Source organism: Budorcas taxicolor, chromosome 15 (genome assembly GCF_023091745.1).
Source record: "Budorcas taxicolor isolate Tak-1 chromosome 15, Takin1.1, whole genome shotgun sequence".
Taxonomy (NCBI): Eukaryota; Metazoa; Chordata; class Mammalia; order Artiodactyla; family Bovidae; genus Budorcas; species Budorcas taxicolor.
In genome coordinates this window covers 1,806,801-1,828,181 of record NC_068924.1, presented here as the reverse complement: position 1 = coordinate 1,828,181, position 21,381 = coordinate 1,806,801, and the positions used below count along the sequence as shown (strand labels likewise).

The 21,381-nt window shown below is 37.3% G+C and overlaps 1 protein-coding gene and 1 non-coding gene across 2 annotated transcripts in view; both read left to right on the top strand.

The window, feature by feature from the left end:
- Positions 1–21,381, top strand: part of GRIA4 (glutamate ionotropic receptor AMPA type subunit 4) — a 660,370-nt gene that overhangs the window by 248,750 nt on the left and 390,239 nt on the right. The window lies entirely within an intron of this gene.
- TRNAS-GGA (transfer RNA serine (anticodon GGA)) lies at positions 14,925–14,996 on the top strand. Its single transcript has one exon. It is a non-coding gene; the product is annotated as a tRNA-Ser (tRNA).

Sequence of the window (21,381 nt, the reverse complement as noted above, 5' to 3'; positions counted from 1 at the left end):
GCTTGGAGAATTTGGAGCATTACTTTACTAGCATGTGAGATGAGTGCAATTGTGCGGTAGTTTGAGCATTCTTTGGCATTGCCTTTCTTTGGAATTGGAATGAAAACTGACCTTTTCCAGTCCTGTGGCCACCAAATTTGCTGACATATTGAGTGCAGCACTCTCACAGCATCATCTTTCAGGATTTGAAAGATCTCAACTGGAATTCCATCACCTCCACTAGCTTTGTTGGTAGTGATGCTTTCTAAGGCCCACTTGACTTCATTTTCCAAGATGTCTGGCTCTAGATTAGTGATCACATCATCATGATTATCTGGGTTGTGAAGATCTTTTTTGTACAATTCTTCCGTGTATTCAGGCCACCTTTTCTTAATATCTTCTGCTTCTGTTAGGTCCATACCATTTCTGTCCTTTATGGAGCCTATCTTTACATGAAATGTTTCCTTGGTATCTCTAATTTTCTTGAAGAGATCTCTGGTCTTTCCCATTCTGTTCTTTTCCTCTATTTCTTTGCATTGATTGCTAAAGAAGGCTTTCTTATCTCTTCTTGCTATACTTTGGATCTCTGCATTCAGATGCTTATATCTTTCCTTTTCTCCTTTGCTTTTCATCTCTCTTCTTTTCACAGCTATTTGTAAGGCCTCCCCAGACAGCCATTTTGCTTTTTTTTTTTTTTTTTTTTGCATTTCTTTCCCATGTGGATGGTCTTGATCCCTGTCTCCTGTACAATGTCACGAACTTCATTCCATAGTTCATCAGGCACTCTTATCTATCAGATCTAGGCCCTTAAATCTATTTCTCACTTCCACTGTATAATCATAAGGGATTTGATTTAGGTCATACCTGAATGGTCTAGCGGTTTTCCCTACTTTCTTCAATTTAAGTCTGAATTTGGTAATAAGAAGTTCATGATCTGAGCCACAGTCAGCTCCTGGTCTTGTTTTTGGTGACTATATAGAGCTTCTCCATCTTTGGCTGCAGAGAATATAATCAATCTGATTTTGGTGTTGACCATCTGGTGATGTCCACGTGCAGAGTCTTCTCTTGTGTTGTTGGAAGAGGGTGTTTGCTATGACCAGTGCATTTTCTTGGCAAAACTATATCAGTCCTTGCCCTGCCTCATTCTGCATTCCAAGGCCAAATTTGCCTGTTACTCCAGGTGTTTCTTGGCTTCCTACTTTTGCATTCCACTCCCCTATAATGAAAAGGATATCTATTTTGGGTGTTAGTTCTAAAAGGTCTTGTAGGTCTTCATAGAACCGTTCAACTTCAGCTTGTTCAGCGTTACTAATTGGGGCATAGACTTGCACAACTGTGATATTGAATGGTTTGCCTTGGAGATGAACAGAGATCATTCTGTCGTTTTTGAGATTGCATCCAAGTACTGCATTTCAGACTCTTTTGTTGACCATGATGGCAACTCCATTTCTTCTGAGAGAATCCTGCCTGCAGTAGTAGATATAATGGTCGTCTGAGTTAAATTCACCCATTCCTGTCCATTTTAGTTCACCGATTCCTAGAATGTCGATGTTCAGTCTTGCCATCTCTTGTTTGAGCACTTCCAATTTGCCTTGATTCATGGACCTGACATTCCAGGTTCCTATGCAATATTGTTCTTTACAGCATCGGATCTTGCTTCTATCACCAGTCACATCCACAAATGGGTATTGTTTTTGCTTTGGCTCCATCCCTTCATTCTTTCTGGAGTTATTTCTCTACTGATCTCCAGTAGCATATTGGGCACCTAATGACCTGGGGAGTTCCTCTTTCAGTATCCTATCATTTTGCCTTTTCCTACTGTTCATGGGGTTCTCAAGGCAAGAATACTGAAGTGGCTTGCCATTCCCTTCTCCAGTGGACCACATTCTGTCAGGCCTCTCCACCATGACCCGCCTGTCTTGGGTTGCCCCGCAGGCATTACTTGGTTTCATTGAGTTAGACAAGGCTGTGGTCCTAGTGTGATTAGATTGACTAGTTTTCTGTGAGTATGGTTTCAGTGTGTCTACCCTCTGATGCCCTCTTGCAACACCTACCATCTTACTTGGGTTTCTCTTACCTTGGGCGTGGGGTATCTCTTCACGGCTGCTCCAGCAAAGCACAGCTCCTGCTCCTTACCTTGGACGAGGGGTACCGTTCCTGACCTTCAATGTGGGATATTTCCTCTAGGCCCTCCTGCCCCTGCACAACCACTGCTCCTCGGAATGCTTCTCCTGGCAGCCGGCCCTGGCCTTGGGTGTGGGTGGCTCCTCCCAGCTGCCGCTCATGGCCTCGGGCTCCAAGTGGCTCCTCAGGGTCTCCGCCCCTGGCCTGTGTTAATTATTAGTTGTTACTTATTAGGTGTTCCTTAATACAGTTAGATCTCAATTTCTTAGACTGAAATATAATATTAATAATCAAATCTACCAGGCTATTATGAGTTATATGTGAAGTGATAATAAAGTTATATATAAAGCTACATATAACTATATAAGTCACCCTGTTGTTGCTGTTGTTACTGTTTTTATTTTGGTAGTAATAATATACTAACTATTAATTAGTATAATTAAGTCACTAAGTCACTCATTCATGTCCTACTCATTTCGACCCCATGGACTGTAGTCTATCAGGCTCCTCCATCCATGGGATTCTCCAGGCAGGAATACTGGAATGGGTTGCCATTTCCTTCTTTAGATCTTCCCAACCCAGGGATTGAACCCGGGTCTTCCTCATTGTAGGCAGACACTTTACTGTCTGAGCCACCAGGGAAGTCCAATAATATATATACTGATACTATAATAATTTAGGCTTAGATTCTTATAAATACTGATAAATTTAATATTATTAGCCATCAATCAAAGGTGTTTAGTTAATTTTTATACAATATTTTATAAGACAAGTTTTATTATAAGATAGCAGCTTATGAGATCAAAATCTTTATAAAGAAAATTCTTAAAGAGATGGGAATATTATACTGCCTTACTTGTCTCCTGAGAAACCTCTATGAAGATCATAAAGCAACAGGTAGAACCAGACATGGAACAACAGACCAGTTCAAAATTGGAAAAGGAGTATGACAAGGCTGTATATTGTCACCCTACTAATTTAACTTATATGCAGAGTACATCATGTGAAATGCCAGGCTGGAGGAATCACAAACTATAATCAATATTGCCAGTAGAAATATCAACAACGTCAGATACACAGATGATACCACTCTAATGGCAGAAAGTGAAGAGAAACAAAAGAGCCTCTTCATGAGGGTGAAAGAACTGGCTTGAAATACAGCATTCAGAAAATCATATCATTGCATCTGGTCCCATCACTTCAAGGCAAACAGAAAGGGGAAAAGAGGAAGCAGTGACAGATTTTATTTTGAGGGAGTCTAAAATCACTGTGGATGATGATTGTAGCCATGAAATTAAAAGACGCTTGCTCCTTGGAAGCAAAGGTTTAATAAACCAATACAGTGTATTAAAAAGCAGAAACATCATTTTGCCAATGAAAGTCCATGTGTCAAAGGTATGATTTTTTCCCGTAGTCATGTGCAAATGTAAGAGTTGGATCATAAGGAAGTCTGAGAGCTAAAGAATTGATGCTTCTGAATTGTAGCACTGGAGAAGACTCTTGAGAGTCCCTTGAACTAACTGCAAGGGGATCAAACCAGTTGATCCTAAAGGGAATAATCCTGAATATTCTTTGAAAGTACTGATGCTGAAGCTGCAGTTCCAATACTTTGGCCACCTGATGTGAAGAGCCACCTCATTGGAAAAGACTTTGATGCTGGGAAAAATTGAAGGCAAAAGGAGAAGGGAGCAACTGAGGATGAGATAATTAGATAGTATCATGGACTCAGTGGACATGAATTTGAGCAAACTTTGGGAGATAGTGGAAGACAGAGGAGCCTGGCATCCTGCAATACACGGAATCACCAAGAGTCTGACATGCCTTAGCAACTAAACAACAATAACAGGAATAAATAAGACACTTCTGGTTATAAATGCTAAATTGATGACTGAATCATAAATTTGTGATTTCTTATTTTTCATTTCCTTCATAGACTTCTTCTAACTTCTCTTAAAATGCTGGTATTCCCCCATGGGGTCTTGCCTCAGCCACTTTCCCTCTGTAAATTTCCATTCTTGATTAGAATTTACTTCATGAATTTTAATATTACTTTTTTTAATAAAGTTCAAATTCCTTAAGTGATACTTTATAATACATCTCTTGATTGTTTCTCACACACCATTATATAGTCCACTTCTCCTGAAATACCAAGCCCCAGCGAAAATGGCCTTTTTAAAGATTTTGAGTCCTAAGTTCTCTCATTGGCCTTGACAACTCTGCAATTGCCATTCCCTCAACTTCAGACATTTATTGCATATCTGTGAAATAACTCCTATTCCTCCTTCAGGTATGAACATACCTATAATAGATTCAAGAACTTTTTCTACATCTACATCTACCCTCTACTGAGTTAACCTCCCTTTCATGTACTCTGATAGTATTTTGCATTATCTCTATTGTGCTCAATTGCTAAATCATATCTGACTCAGAGTAACACCATGATCTATAGCCTGCCAAGTTCCTCTGTCCATGGAATTCTCCACGCAAGAATTCTGGAGTGGGCTGCCATTCCCTTCTCCAGAAGATCTTCCTAATGCAGGGATCAAACTCATATTTCCTGCATTGCAGGCAGATTCATTACTATCTGAGCCACCAGGGAATCCCTTTATTATCTCTATCAACCTGATATTTAACTCTTTGTTTAATTCTATGCCTTTGTCATTGGATTATTTAAGGTCAATAATAGCAGGAATTCTGTCTTACTCACTGAGTTTCCCTAAGCAAGGACTGGACCAGTTATTTAGTCATACTCAATAAATACAAATCAATGAATCTTATGGTCTCGTCTTCACATGTGTGACACATTTACCTGGCATCTATTGAATTTCCCACTTGTATCTAAAAGCTCAGCTTTGTAAGAGTGAATCTCCCACCATCCCCCTCAAACATGTTCTCTTCATACATTCTCTATCATAGAAGGTGGTTCTCTGCTTTGCGTGCTAGACTTGCTCCTCTCTTCTCCAAACCAATCACCAACCTTGCCAAATGTGTGTTACATAAAAAGATGTCAGATTCATCCTTTTTTCTATGTAAGTGCACAGAACAAAGATTTGAGGAGGATAGTAGTGGAGACTTTGCTCAAGCCTTCTTCATTCCCCTGCGTCAATCAATGTCTCTCCTTGGCTCCAACACTGTTCTTCTTAAATTCATCTTCCATTCACTTGGAAGGGTGAATTACTTACAACACAGATCACAGATTGTCACTTTTGTGCTTTAAAATCTTCAAAAGTATACAGAAATTGTACATTGAACTTGCAAATACTTCCTACATATTTGGAAAGAATAATTTATGAGATACTTGTGTGAAGTGTGATATTTCTAAAGAAAGTGCCACAAAAGATTACTAGAAACTGTTTCCTATCTTGGCTAGTATATGAAATAGGAATAGTTAAGGATTCAAATAAAACAAACACAGAATAATATTATATATCAATACACACATATTATATATATATATATATATATATATATATATATATATATATATAATACATATACTATGGAACTATTAGGAGAAGGAAATGGCAACCCACTCCAGTACTCTTGCCTAGAGAATCCCGTGGACAGAGGAGCCTGGTGGGCTGCTGTCCATAGAGCCACACAGTGTCAGACACAACTGAAGTGACTTAGCATGCATGCATGCATTGGAGAAGGAAATGGCAACCCACTGCAGTATCCTTGCCTGGAGAATCCCAGGGACAGAGGAGCCAGGTGGGCTGCCATCTATGGGTTCGCACAGAGTTGGACATGACTGAAGCGACTTAGCAGCAGCAGCAGCAGCATGGAGCTATTACATAACTCCTCTGGAAGCCCCATTATATTTTAGCAATCAGACTTCTATTATTGGTGCTACAACATCCTTAACATGCGTCTTCACTTAAAGGTCCATGGTGGCTACTTAAGCTCCAGTCAGGTATCCTAAGTGTTTAACAGTCAACAGGAAGAAGTGGCGGAGAATAAAACCACAGCACCCCCTTATGCAATCCCTGGTTTGGGAAGATCCCCTGGAGAAGGGCATGGCAGCCCATTCCAGTATTCTTGCCTGAAGAATCCCATGGACAGAGGAGAGCCTGGTGTGCTACAGTCTATGGGGTCGCAAAGAGTTAGACATGACTGAGCAACTTTCACGCACTTACTCACCTCCTCATTTTACACATGTAGTTACACATGCAATTTTGAAGCAAGGTTATGAGGGCTTTCTAGACTATGTTGCAGAATATTCTTTATTTTTTCTGTTTTCTGCATGTGTTTGTATGTTAAATCTAACTTTTCCTCAAAAGTTTGATAAAACATGTCTGAAAATATTTAGGCATGAAGTCTGAAAAACCTTTTTAACTATGTTTCAACTTCTTTTATGAGTCAATAACATCATTCAAATGTTTCATTTCTCCTTGTGTCACACTTGTTAAGATACATAAAATGCATTTGTGTGAAGTGCTTAATGAATTCTAGCAGAAAATGTGTTCTCTGCGATACTAATTTTTTAAACTTTTTAGAACTTTCTTCATGTTCCAATGCATGTACAACTTTAATAATATTCCATAAAGCCTAAAGATAGTTTCCATTTTTTGCTGTAAATTTCTATATAATTATATATTTTATTCAAATTTCTGTTTTTATTAAATTTTTGACTAACTTGAGACATGTACATAGAAACCTCCAACTGTGCTCATAGATTTCTCAATTTCTTACTGTATTCCTATTGATTTTTGCTTTATATGTGATCTATTTTAATATAGAATACTTTAGAATTTTTAACATCTTCCTAGGAAATTGAACCTTTTTTATACTGTGTAATGAAACTCTCTCTCTTCAATGATACTTTTTGTCTTAAGGCCTCTTTTTCAATCTTTTAACATAGCTAATATGTAAATTTTCTTTTGGCGCATATGTGTCAAATATATCTTATGCCATAATTCTTTTTTTCCCTGTATTCTTAGATTTTTTTTTTTTTACTTTACATATCTTTTTCACTTTACCACTGTCATTCTGCACTGTTATCTACTATGTATGTTATATGTTTAATTCTCTCCAAACTCAAAAGATAAGTAGAATTATTATTCTGTTTTGTTTCTGAATAATTAAAACTTAGTTTAAATATTTTTTCCCAAAGTCATATAACAGTCAATGAGAGACCAAAGCCTCGGTAGTCAACAAACTCCTGCCTTTAAGTGCTTTGTTATACTATATGCCAAGAAAAGTTTACATTATGTTCATTGTTCCTTACCTAATGAGGGAGGGTGATGAATGCCAAGGCTTAGCAAACTTTTACTATACAGAGGCAGATAGCAGGCAGTTTAGTCTTTGCAATGCGGTTTCTGTCACGAATGATGTTGTAGCAAAAAGAAGCCACTGATGCAGAATACATGAATGAATGAGCAATTATAAGTTCTAATGAAACTATATTATAGACACTGAAATTTTAATTTTATATAATATACATATGCCAAATGTTTTTTTTTTTTTGTTTCACTCTCTCCCCTCTAGACATTTAAAATGTAAAAACCACTAATTCCTTATATGAAGTGAAGTGAAGTGAAGTGAAAGTCGCTCAGTTGTGTCCGACTCTTTGCGACTCCAGGGGGATTTCTTTAGGCCAGAATACTGGAATGGGTAGCCTTATCCCTTCTCCAGGGGATCTTCCCAACCCAGGGATTTAACCCAGGTCTCCTGCATTGCAGGTAGACTCTTTACCAGCTGAGCCACAAGGGAAGTCCAAGAATACTGGAGTGTTTAGCCTATCCCTCCTCCAGCGGATCTTCCCGACCCAGAAATCACAATTGAACCAGGGTCTCCTGCATTGCAGGTACACTTTTTACCAACTGAACTATCAGAGAAGTCCAATTCCTTATAGTCTACAGCAAGACAATTGGGGGCCTGGCCCATGAACTGTAGTTTGCAAAACGTATACAGATCGCCATTTTTTAAAACTCTTAACTTTTAGACATTGTGTTGTTGTTTAATAAGATTAACTGTATTAAATTAAAAGTTCACTAACATGTGAGAAATGATTCTCCAATTATATAGCTAAAGGAGTGTTACAACACATGTATGAGCCTGTAAACCTTCCCAGCACATCTCTTACTTATACTCCTTTGGAGTGTCTTAATATAAACTCAAAAAAAATACTCTTTGTTAAATTTTTGCTTAGAGTCCAAGTAATAACTTTTCTGACAATTATTTTCTTGATGATTTTGTCTCTAATTGGTTAATTAGAATAAACTGATCTCTAACATTGAAATCCAAATCTCCAAGCTATGAATTATTAGTTTGTTTTGTAAATATGTATCTGCCATAAATATTTTTGCTTGCTTGAGGAATTTTTACATCATAATGCATTGTATACTACACGTTAATAGGTTACAGAAAAAAAAAATAAAACTATTTCAGATCAATTTCAGTAGCAACTGTTGACTCAAATTTAAGGACCATGTTTCAGTGTGTGGCATATGTATGGTCCTATCAAAGTAAAGGAGTGGGTGAAATACAAAATAAAAAGAGCATATTGGTAAATATCAGGTTCAAAGTAATAGGAGATTCTAATACCCTTTGCTGACTGACAAGTGATCAGTCATATCCCACTCTACAATCCTGTAGCCCTCAAGGATCCTCTGTCTGTGGGATTTTTCCAAGCAAGAATACTGCAGTGGGTTGCCATTTCCTTCGCCAGGGGATATTCCCAATCCAGGGATTGATCAAACCCATGTCTCTTGAGTCTGTTGCATTGGCAAGCAGATTCTTTACCAGTAGTGCCACCTTTAGGGGAGGACAAAATAGTCTCATGACCAAGTGGGCTTTATCCCAGGGATGCAAGGATTCTTCAATATCCTCAAATCAATCAATTTAATACACCACATTAACAAACTGAAAAATAAAAATCATATGATTATCTCAATAGATTCAGAGAAACTCTTTGACAAAATTCAACATCCATTTATGATAAAAACTCTCCAGAAAGCAGGAATAGAAAGAACATACCTCAACAAATGACTTTACAATTTAAAAAAAAGCACAAAGAAAAGTTAAAAAAAGAAGCTATATATGGCAAACCCACAGCAAACATTATCCTCAGTGGTGAAAAATTGAAAGCATTTCCCCTAAAATGAAGAACGAGACAACGGTGCCTACTCTCACCACTACTATTCAACATAGTTTTGGAAGTTTTGGCCACAGCAGTCAGAGCAGAAAAAGAAATAAAAGGAATCCAGATTGGAAAAGAAGAAGTAAAACTCTCACTGTTTGCAGATGACATGATCCTCTACATAGAAAACCCAAAAGACTCCACCAGAAAGTTACTAGAGCTAACCAATGAATATAGTAAAGTTGCAGGATAATTTTAACACAGAGAAATCCCTTACATTCCTATACACTAACAATGAGAAAGCAAAGGGAAACTAAGGAAACAATTCCATTCACCATTGAAATGAAAAGAACGAAATACTTAAGAATATATCTACCTAAAGAAACAAAAGACCTAGATATAGAAAACTATAAAACACTGATGAAAGAAATCAAAGAGGGCACACATAGATGGAGAAATATACAGTGTTCATGGATCGGAAGAATCAATACAGTGAAAATGAGTATAATACACAAAGCAATCTATAGATTCAATGTAATGTATCAAGCTGCCACTGATATTTTTCAAAGTAGAACAAATAATTTCACAATTTGTATGGAAATACAAAAAACCTTGAATAGTCAAAGCAATCTTGAGAAAAAAGAATGAAACTAGAGGAATCAACCTGCCTGACTTCAGTCTCTACTACAAAGCCACAGTCATCAAGAGAGTTTGGCACTGGCACAAAGACAGAAATATAGATCAATGGAACAAAATAGAAAGCCCAGAGATAAATCCACACACCTATGGACACCTTATCTTTAACAGAGGAAGCAAGAATGTACAATGGAGAAAAGACAATCTCTTTAACAAGTGGTGCTGGGAAAACTGGTAAACCACTTGTAAAAGAATGAAGCTAGAACACTTTCTAACACCATACACAAAAATAAACTCAAAATGGATTAAAGATCTAAATGTAAGACCAGAAAATATTAAATTCTTAGAGGAAAACATAGGCAAAACCCTCTCCAACATAAACTACAGCAGGATCCTCTATGACCCACCTCCCAGAATTTTGGAAATAAAAGCAAAAGTAAACAAATGGGACCTAATTAAACTTAAAAGCTTCTGCACAACCAAAGAAACTATAAGCAAGGTGAAAAGCCTTCAGAATGAGAGAAAATAATAGTAAATGAAGCAATGGAAAAATAATTAATCTCAAAAATATACAAGCAACTTCTGCAAATCAATTCCAGAAAAATAAAAGACCCAATCAAAAAGTGGGCCAAAGAACTAAATAGATATTTCTCCAAAGAAGACATATAGATGGCTAACAAACACATGAAAAGATGCTCAACATCACTCATTATCAGAGAAATGCAAATCAAAACCACAATGAGGTACCATTTCATGCCAGTCAGAATGGCTGTGATCCAAAAGTCTACAAGCAATAAATGCTGGAGAGGGTGTGGAGAAAAGGGAACCCTCTTGCACTGTTAGTGGGAATGCAAACTAGTAAAGCCACTATGGAGAACAGTCTGGAGATTCCTTTAAAAAAAAAAAAAACAAAAACTGGAAATAGACCTGCACTATGACCCAGCAATCCCCTGCTGGGCATACACACTGAGGAAACCAGAATAGAAAGAGACACGTGTACCCCAATGTTCATCGCAGCACTGTTTATAATAACCAGGACATGGAAGCAACCTAGATGTCCATCAGCAGATGAATGGATAAGAAAGCTGTGGTACATATACACAAGAGAATATGACTCAGCCATTAAAAAGAATACATTTGATTCATTTTTAATGAGGTGGATGAAACTGGAGTCTATTATACAGAGTGAAGTAAGCCAGAAAGAAAAACACCAATACAGTATGCTGCTGCTGCTAAGTTGCTTCAGTCATGTCCAACTCTGTGCAACCCCATAGATGGCAGCCCACCAGGCTCCCCAGTCCCTGGGATTCTCCAGGCAAGAACACTGGAGCGGGTCGCCATTTCCTTCTCCAATGAGTGAAAGTGAAAAATGAAAGGGAAGTCGCTCAGTCTTGTCTGACTCTTAGCAACCCCATGGACTGCAGCCCACCAGGCTCTGCCATCCATAGGATTTTCCAGGCAAGAGTACTAGAGTGGGGTGACATTGCCTTCTCCCCAGTACAGTGTACTAATGCATATATATGGAATTTAGAAAGATAGTAACAATAACCCTGTATGCGAGACAGCAAAAGAGACACAGATGTATAGAACAGTTTTTTGGACTCTGTGGGAGAGGGAGAGGGTGGGATGATTTGGGAGAATGGCATTGACACATGTATAATATATAAGAAACGAATCGGCAGTCCAGGTTCGACTCATGATACAGGATGCTTGGGGCTGGTGCACTGGAATGACCCAGAGGGATGGGATGGGGAGGGAGGTAGGAGGGTGTTTCAGGATGGGGAACACATGTACACCCATGGTGGATTCAAGTTAATGTATGGCAAAACTAATAAAATATTGTAACATAAAATTAATTAATATTTTTTTAAGAGTCTGAAGAAATAAGATTTCTAGAAGAAAAGGGAGTAAAGAAAGAAGGCATTCTTGGTAGAGTTGGCAGAATAAATCAAAATGTGAAAGTGAAAAAGCTCACGGAGTGTTTTTCAGATGCTAAGAAGTCTGGTTTGGTTAAATCTTTGGCATATAGGATTTACAGGGAGGTGCAAGTTGAGACCAGTGATGTGGTTGTGGTGACTATGCTTCACTAAGATTAATGGTTGGCCCTGTGCCATTGTGTATTTACTAAAGTTTTTAAAACTTGTGAGAAAGTATGGAATGTAACTAGAATCATCTATTCATGGAAGAAGAGATAAGATCTACTAAACAGATGGAATATACCAGAAGAGTTTGGTGACTAAACACAGTAATCATTGTCATACAAAAGATTACATTCTAACTATTTTTCAAAGTTTATTTTCTGGTTTTATTATGTTTTGATAGTTGCCAGATTATGACCAATAACAAACGAACATTTTTTCTCTACTAGAGGAAAATAGCATAAATGTTCTCCTTTATAACATCCTGCCACTTCAATTTGCAAAGTAGAGAAAATAATTTTTGAGGGATATTGCTCCCTGGAACGTTTACATTTTTGCCTACTATACCCTGCCAGAAATGATTCCATGTCATAGGATAAGTTATGTGAGTGCACATCTTACTTTGGTTCTCTCTTACTTCATTGGGAATCGTTTAGCTCTTTTCATATGAAATTTAGAAAATGATATTTGAAAGGGGCATTTCTATCAATTCTAGTAAGAAAAGATTTGAGCTATAAGTCATTTAAAATTTTTGTTTACTTATATCTTAAAATCCCACAAGCATAACCTTAAAAGGTCAATTTAGAAAAAGATGACAAGTAGAGTATAAAATTAAAACTAAGATTTTGTCACTGATATATCCTGAAAATATTATTTTTCTGCAGTTTTATATCAAATTTGATAATTTATGTTAATTCTTATTTCCATTTTTACCTGAAATGTATGTCATTTGAAGTATTTCATTTACTTCATTTTATGAGTTTTATGTTATCTATTTACATTATCTCTTGGTAAAGAATCTGCCTGCAATGCAAGAGATGCAGGTTTGATCCTTGGGTCAAGAAGATCCCCTGAAGAAGGAAATGGCAACCCATTCCAGTACTCTTGTCTGGGATATCCAAGGGACAGTGGAATCTGGTGGGCTACCATCAATAGGGTCTCAAAGAATCAGGCTTAGCAACCAACACTTCACTCAGTTACTTAGAAAATAAATGATATATAGAATCAAAGATTTCACATGCCTATTAAGTCTAAAAAAATACCCCTCTAAGTTAATTTAAATGAAAAAGAATTTCTCTGTACCTCCATCCCAGCCCCAACGCCATGAAGATCTACTTTTTTTTTTTTTTTTAAACACCAGAGATATACATAGTGTATTAAGGAGTTCAGTTAAATTCACTTCAGTCACTCAGCCGTGTCCAACTCTTTGAGACCCCATGGACTGCTGCATTCCAGGCCTCCCTGTACATCACCAACTCCCTGAGCTTGCTCAAACTCATGTCCATTGAATCAGTGATGTCATCCAGCCATCTCATCGTCTGTCATCCCCATCTCCTTCCACCTTCAATCATTCCTGGCATCAGGATCTTTTCTTTCATTTTTTTTCTTTTATTATTATTTATTATTATTATTATTATTACTTTACAATATTGTATTGGTTTTACCATACATCCATGTGAATCTGCCAGGGGTGTACACGTGTTCCCCATCCTGAACCCCCTTCCCACCTCCCTCCCCGTACCATCCCTCTGGGTCATCCCAGTGCACCAGCACCAAGGATCCTGTATCATGCATCAAACCTGGACTGACAATTTGCAGCACTGTTTACAATAGCCAGGACATGGAAGCAACCTACATGTCCATCAGCAGTTGAATGGATAAGAAAGCTGTGGTACATATACACAATGGAGTATTACTCAGCCATTAAAAAGAATACATTTGAATCAGGATTTTTTCAAATGAGTCATTTCTTCTCACAAGTTGGCCAAAGTATTAGAGTTTCAGCTTGAGCATCAGTGTTTCCAATGAATATTCAGGACTAATTTCCTTTAGGATGGACTGGTTGGATCTCCTTGTAGTCCAAGGGACTCTCAAGAGTCTTCTCCAACACAACAGTTTAAAACCATCAATTCTTTGGCACTCAGCTTTCTTCAGAGTCCAACTCTCACATCCATACATAACTACTGGACAAACCATAGTTTTGACTAGATGGGCCAGTGTTGGCAAAGCAATGCTTCTGCTTTTTAATATGCTGTCTAAGTTGGTCATTACTTTTCTTCAAAGGAGCAAGTATCTTTCAATTTCATGGCTGCAGTCACCATCTGCAGTGATTTTGGAGCCCCCCAAAATAAAGTCTGTCGCTGTTTCCACTGTTTCCCCATCTATTTACCATGAAGTGATGCCATGATCTTAATTTTCTGAATGTTGATTTTAAGCCAACTTTTTCACTCTCCTCTTTCAATTTCATCAAGAGACTCTAGTTCTTCTTTGCTTTCTGTCGTAAGTGTAGTGTCATGTGCATACCTGAAAGTGAAGTTGCTCAGTCGTGTCTACTCTTTGAGACCCCGTGGACTGTAGCCCACCAGGCTCCTCTGTCTATGGGATTCTCCAAGCAAGAATACTGGAGTGGGTTGCCATTCCCTTCTCCATAGGATATAGATATTTCTTTCAGCAAATTGATTCCAGCTTGTGCTTCATCCAGACCAGTATTTCTCATGATATACTCTGCATATACGTTAAATAAGTAGGGTGACAATGTACAGCCTTGACTTGCTCCTCTCCTGATTTGGAACCAGTCTTTTGTTCCATGTCCAGTTCTGTTGATTCTTGACCTGCATGCAGATTTCTCAAGAGGAAGGTCAGGTAGTCTGGTATTCCCATCTTTAAGAATTTTCCACAGTTTTTTGTGATCCACACAGTCAAAGGCTTTGGCACAGTCAATAAAGCAGATATAGATGTTTTTCTGGAACTCTCTTGTTTTTCCTATGAGCCAATGGATGTTGCAATTTGATCTCTGGTTCCTCTACCTTTTCTAAATCCAGCTTGAACATCTAAAAGTTCTAGGTTCAGGTACTGTTGAAGCGTGGCTTGGAGAATTTTGAGCATTACTTTGCTATCATGTGAGATGAATCCAATTGTGTGATAGTTTGAACATTCTTTGCCATTGCCTTTCTTTGGGATTGGAGTCCCTGGTGGCTCAGAGGTTAAAGCATCTGCCTGGAATGCAGGAGACCTGGGTTCAATCCCTCGGTAGGGAAGGTCCCCTGGAGAAGGAAAATGGCACCCACTCCAGTACTCTTGCCTGGAGAATCCCATGGAGGGAGAAGCCTGGTAGGCTACAGTCCATGGGGTCCCAAAGAGTTGGACACGACTGAGCGACTTCACTTTCACTCTTTGGGATTGGGATGAAAACTGACCTTTCCAGGTGTGGCCACTGCTGAATTTTCCAAATTTTCTGGCATGTTGCACGCAGTACTTTCACAGCATCATCTTTCAGAATTTGAAATAGCTCAACTGGAATTCCATCCCTCCACTAGCTTTGTTCATAGTGATGCTTCCTAAGGCCCACTTGACTTCACATTCCAGGATGCCTGGCTCTAGGTGAGTGATCACACCATTGTGGTTATCTGGATTTTTAAGATCTTTTTTGTACAGTTCTTCTGTGCAGTCTTGCCACCTCTTCTTACTATCTTCTGCTTCTGTTAGATCCATACCATTTCTGTCCTTTATTTGCCCATCTTTGCATGAAATATTTCCTTCATATCTCTAATATTTTTGAAGATATCTCTACTCTTTCCCATTCTATTGTTTTTCTCTATTACTTTGTATTAATCACTGAGGAAGCCTTTATTTTATTGATTGTGATTATAAAATTGATTGTCAATAGAATCATCGTGTGTGAAAAGGTTTGTTTCTTCTCCTCTGTATACGTTTACATTGCTAAATGAACCAAGTTTGCAGAATACAAAAATACATTTTAAAAATCATTCTTAAAAGTAACTACGTATTTGGCAAGCTAATTTAAGTATAAATACTATTTTCTTGCTGCAAGTGTAAGTATGACTAGCATGGAAATAACATTTACTATGTCTATTTATACCATAAATAGTGATATTACACCTGATATATTGCATTTCTGACCTAACAAAGTTTTAGTTTTCATATCTTTCACAGTAATAATGAACTATTCCTACCAATTATGAGTCTTTCTTTTTAAAGAAAGATATTTTCTATTCTTCAGGGTAGGCTACAATCACAAGACAAACCTGATCAAAGACTCTAATGTGATATATCCAACTAGGGATTTTTTTGTTTGTTTGTTTGTTTGCTTTTATGCATGAGATGCCTAGGAAAAATATTAAGGCATCTCAGTGTGTAGAAGTTTTTTTTTTTTTTTTAATGTATATATGTGTAGATTAATAAAAACAACATAAAATAATGTCACTTATCTCAAGTCATATGTAGCTTTTTTGTTTGTTTTATGCTGCCTTATATCTTTTGAAAAGTAATATATATATTTGGAAATTAAACTTGAACCAATTGTAACATAGCACCAGTGCTTTTAATGGATTTACACATATTTCCAAACTCTTAATTGGGCATATATATATATATATATATATATATATATATGACTTAGTTTTCTTTTATGACTTAGATACTAATTCAAATAAAAAGTAGATCAAAGGCAGAGGCACCACCATATATATGCTATGTTGCTACTATAGCTTCTTTTGTTATCTACCTTGCCTTTTTCTATTTTGGTATTCTTTATTATTATTTGGCATAATAATAACAACATTATTTGGTATTCTTTATTATTTTTTATTTGTTTAATTTTTATTTTATACTAGAGCATAGTTGATTACCAAAGTTGTGTTGGTTTTAGGTGTACAGCAAAGTGATTCAGTTATACATATATATGTATCTATTCTTTTACAAATTGTTTTCCCATTTAGGTTATGAAAGAGTATTGAGCAGTGTTCCCTATGCTATAAACTAGGTCCTGGTTGTGGATTGCTACCATAGCTCCTTAAATGACTTCTCTGCTTTTGTCCTTGTGCCTAACCTTGGTGAATTTAGAACAAAACATATGACTTGAGATAAGTACATTGTTCTAACTTCACCAGGGTTAGGCATAAGCCCACAATGTTTTGATGATTCATACATTTTTATAAACAAGAAGCATATGCTACAAAATGCAAGTGTAAAAAACATGAACACTGAAAAATGTTAATTTTAGATATTAGAGGACTGTTTCTTTCTAGTAGTGTCTGAGGTTTTTCAAAAATTAGAATCTAATAATAATTGCAAGCACTCATATAGGGCATAAAATATGCAGGCATGATTCTAAAAACTATATATGTAAACTCATTTCATAGTCATAGCATTCTGAAGTGGCTGATATTACTTCTATTTGTAAAGATCATAAATCTGAGGCCTACAGAGGTTGAATAACTTGTCCAAGATAAAACAGCAAGTCAGTTAAAGATCCAGGCTTCAAATCTGGGTAGCTGGACTTCAAAATCTGTGCTCAACACACTACACTATGCTACCAAGACTTCCACCTTTAATTTGAATCAGAGATAGGGAATTCTCTGAAAGTCCAGTGGTTAGGTCTTGGTACTTTCACTGCCAGGGTCCACGTTCCATCCCCAGTCAGGGAATTAAGACCCTGCAAGCCCAGTGGCAGGGAAAAAAAAGAATCGGAGATAGCTAAAGAAGATGGCAGAGTAAGCAGACTCTGGGCAGTTCGTATATATCACTACGCCTCACTGGGAAATCCCAACAATTTCTGAATGGCTCAAAAAAGAACCAGTCACAGATCCAAATATTTCAGCTTTAGAAATTTACTTCAGCATGGACATCTGAGTGCTGCAGCTGCTGTGTATGGTCTTTTGTGTGGTCACAGGTGTTGGCTGTATTACTAGAGCACACAATGGAGAATGACAAGGCAAGCATAGTAGGGACTGCCAGCCCCAAGAGATAATGTGCCAAGTTTAGTACTGAAAGTCAAAGACATTCCTGTGCCAGTTTTCTTCTAAATGCATTTTTATTGAAGAAAAACAAAGCTGTCTTCTAAAAACATCATCTGTGCATGGATAAAGGATGGCACTGCCTTAAAAAGAGTAGCATTAGCAGGCTTTGAAAATTAAAATTTTATTTTAATTAAAATTGAATATAATAGACTAATGAAATTAGACAGTTACATCAAGGAATAACCACTTGAATATCAAGTAAACAATAAGAATCTATATATTTCTATTTTAGGAAGTCAAAGTGTTGCTTATGTTTTCATGGGAAAAAATTAAAAAGTGAAAAATAAACCATATGCTCAAAAAACCAGTGCTTAAAAAAACAAACAAACAAAAAAACACCTGGAACTTTCTATAAATAGAGGTTTCAATGACTGTATTAAGTGGTGCTTTGGTCAAGGGGACTAGAGCTTTACTTATACGAGTTGAGTCATCCAACTGACTTAAACAAATATCTGTGGATGATTATTCATGTGTACTATCGCAAGATGAATATACACATAAACTATAGATCTTGATAGCAACAAGAAAACAGTACACAAGTCACTGTAATATAAATACATTAAGAAAGTAACATGATAAAATTACAAAGAAATGTTAGGATTCAAAGGAAGAAGATCCCCTTATCGTTTTGAGACTAAGATTGTCCTAAGTAGGAATTAGAATTTGAGTTGGTGCCTAAGAAGTTAAAGCATGCATTCAACTAGAGAAAAAGGAAGGCATTCCAAGGATGGGGAGAATTGAATGAATAAAGGGGAAGAGATGGGAAGATAAAATTTCAACATGAATGGAGATCTGTTCAAATTTTCTGGGGCAAAGTTTCAGTAACCTAGAAAAGATTACAGTCTAGTAACAGAACTGTGAACCAAAGGACAAGTACTAGGTCTTGTTCAAACTCCTCAGACCAGTGGTTGGATATATAACAGGCATTTGGAATTTAGGTGAAATTAAATGACTTGTAAGTGAAATGTTAAATGGAAAAATTTTGTAATAATATCTATGCAGATAACCATTATGTAATTAATGTAAGAGTGTGCATGTGCTCAGTATTGTCAAACTCTTTGAGACCCCATAGACTGTAGCTAAGCTTCTCTGTCCATGGAATTTTTCAGATATGAATATGGGAATGGGCTGCCATTTCCTACTCCAGGGGATCTTTCAAACCTAGGCTTTGAACTGGCATCTCCTTCATTAGAAAGCAGATTCTTTACCACTGCAGAAATGTAAACCATACAAGACGCATTAAGGCACATACAAGACTGTGCACAGGAACAAAGAATACAGATTAATTTGCCTAGACAGTCAGAGGAGACTTCAAAAAGGATAATATTTAAGCTAAGCAGATTTTAAAGAGTAACAAAGAGGCTTCCAGATGAAATGAGTAAAGAATGGTATTTTTTAGAGATGATAGGACATACATCAGCATGATACATTATGCAAATGGTAAATTACTCAGTGTGGTTTAATAAAAAAAGAAGTAGGAGATGATTGGCAGGGAGAATGGGACTGACTGAGAATTGGGACATATGAAAACAAATAAAGTTGGATTGTATATGCCCTCCTGAGAATATAGACTCTGTGCCCTAAGTAAGGGGGTGCCAATAATTAGAGTGTTGATATGATAAAAGTTTTTGTTTCAAAAATATGACAATCAATATGGAGAATGAAGTGGAAGTGGTAAGTTTCTGCAGACTAGAAAAAGGAACCATGAAAATTAGAACGTGACACATAAACAAGTAAAAATGAGCATGGGAAAACCTATATACATTATTGTAAAACATAAAAGTAAAGTGAAGTCGTTCAGTCATGTCCAGTTCTTTGCGAATCTGTCGACTATAGCCTGCCAGGCTCCTCCGTCAGTGTCAATGGGATTTTCCAGGCAAGAATACTGGAGTGGGTTGCCATTTCCTTCTCCAGGGGATCTTCCCAACCCAGGGATCGAACCCAAGTTTCCTGCACTACAGGCAGACTCTTTATGTCTGAGACAGCAGGGAAGCTCACATAAATGCTACTGCTACTACTACTGCTAAGTCGTTTTAGTCGTGTCCGACTCTGTGTGACCCCATAGACGACAGTCCACCAGGCTCCCCCGTCCCTGGGATTCTCCAGGCAAGAATACTGGAGTGGGTTGCCATTTCCTTCTCCAAGGCATGAAAGTGAAAAGTCAAAGGAGGTGTTATATCCATGAATCATCAGAGTAGGCTGGCTGACAAAATTTATCATTTGGGATTTGGATTCAGATGTTATTTTTTTTTTAAGTCCCCACATTCTAACTTTTATGTTACTCTTAAGTAACAAAAAGCAAAGTAATACTTTAACTCATGGATCTGACATCAGTTCTATATTTCAACATGTACTAAAGATGCCAGTAACATCAATATATATATATTTTTCTTCATGTCATAATACATCAGTTATAGTACTGCTAAGTCGCTTCAGTCATGTCCGGCTCTGTGCGACCCCACAGACGGCAGCCCACCAGGCTTCTCCATCCCTGGGATTATCCAGGCAAGAACACTGGAGTAGGTTGCCATTTCCTTCTCCAATGCATGAAAGTGAAAGTGAAAAGTGAAAGTGAAGTCGCTCAGTCGTGTCTGACTCTAGCGACCCCATGGACTGCAGCCTACCAGGCTCCTCCGTCCATGGGATTTTCCAGGCAAAAGTACTGGAGTAGGATGCCATTGCCTTCTCCAGTTATAGTACTATTTGGTGTAATAGTAATACATATATAGAATATGATACACATATAGAATACGGATGATAAACTGCTCTAGCTTGCTACAGCTTTATAATGTACATAGCATCCTGATGCAAGGAGAATTTGACTGTGATGACCCAAATACTTAATATATTAAGTATTTGAGTGCATGACTTAGCAATACCCTCCAACTCAACATAATTTTTTAAAATAAACCCAATCATTCAATCTTTCCCTACTTCTAAGCTTCCAGTTAGTCCTGAGGAAAGACATAAAATGGTAATGCTTTGTACCATTACAAACTGATCTAGGCTCTCACTTCTGCTAAGTGATTTCTGCTTATCTCTACTTAAAATCTTGTTACTTTACCCAAAGTTCTTATTTAAAGTATTTTTATATTTTTCACAGATATAAAGCTAGCTTTTTTTTTTTTCCCCCTCCCTTAATTCTCTGGAAATCAAGTTGTTTTCCTTGAGGCCATTTAATATGAGCTACCTCAATATTTATCCACATCAGAATGATCTGAATATTCCTCCTATGTTCTTTTTGCCTTCAAGAAATAGTCTTTGAGGAAATTTCTCCAAATGTTCAAGGGTAACTCTCCAAAAATTTTCTCTCATTTTACCCTTTGGTCATTTACACAACCTCTTTGACCTTCAGTTTTCCCTCTTCGTCTATACATATGACTAAAATTTCTCCAACTGTAAGCAAACTTTTAGCACTCTTTATAACCTGAACTCTCCTGAGCCAGTATGCTAAATCCCTCATCATCACATTCATTGCAACAGAGTCTACAAAATCCTTCCTACATTTTCATGCCTTAACCCTTTGTAATTTGGGTTCTACTACCATCACTCTACCCTACAGATTTAACCTCTTCAAAAATTAACCTTCAGCTCTCCAAATCCA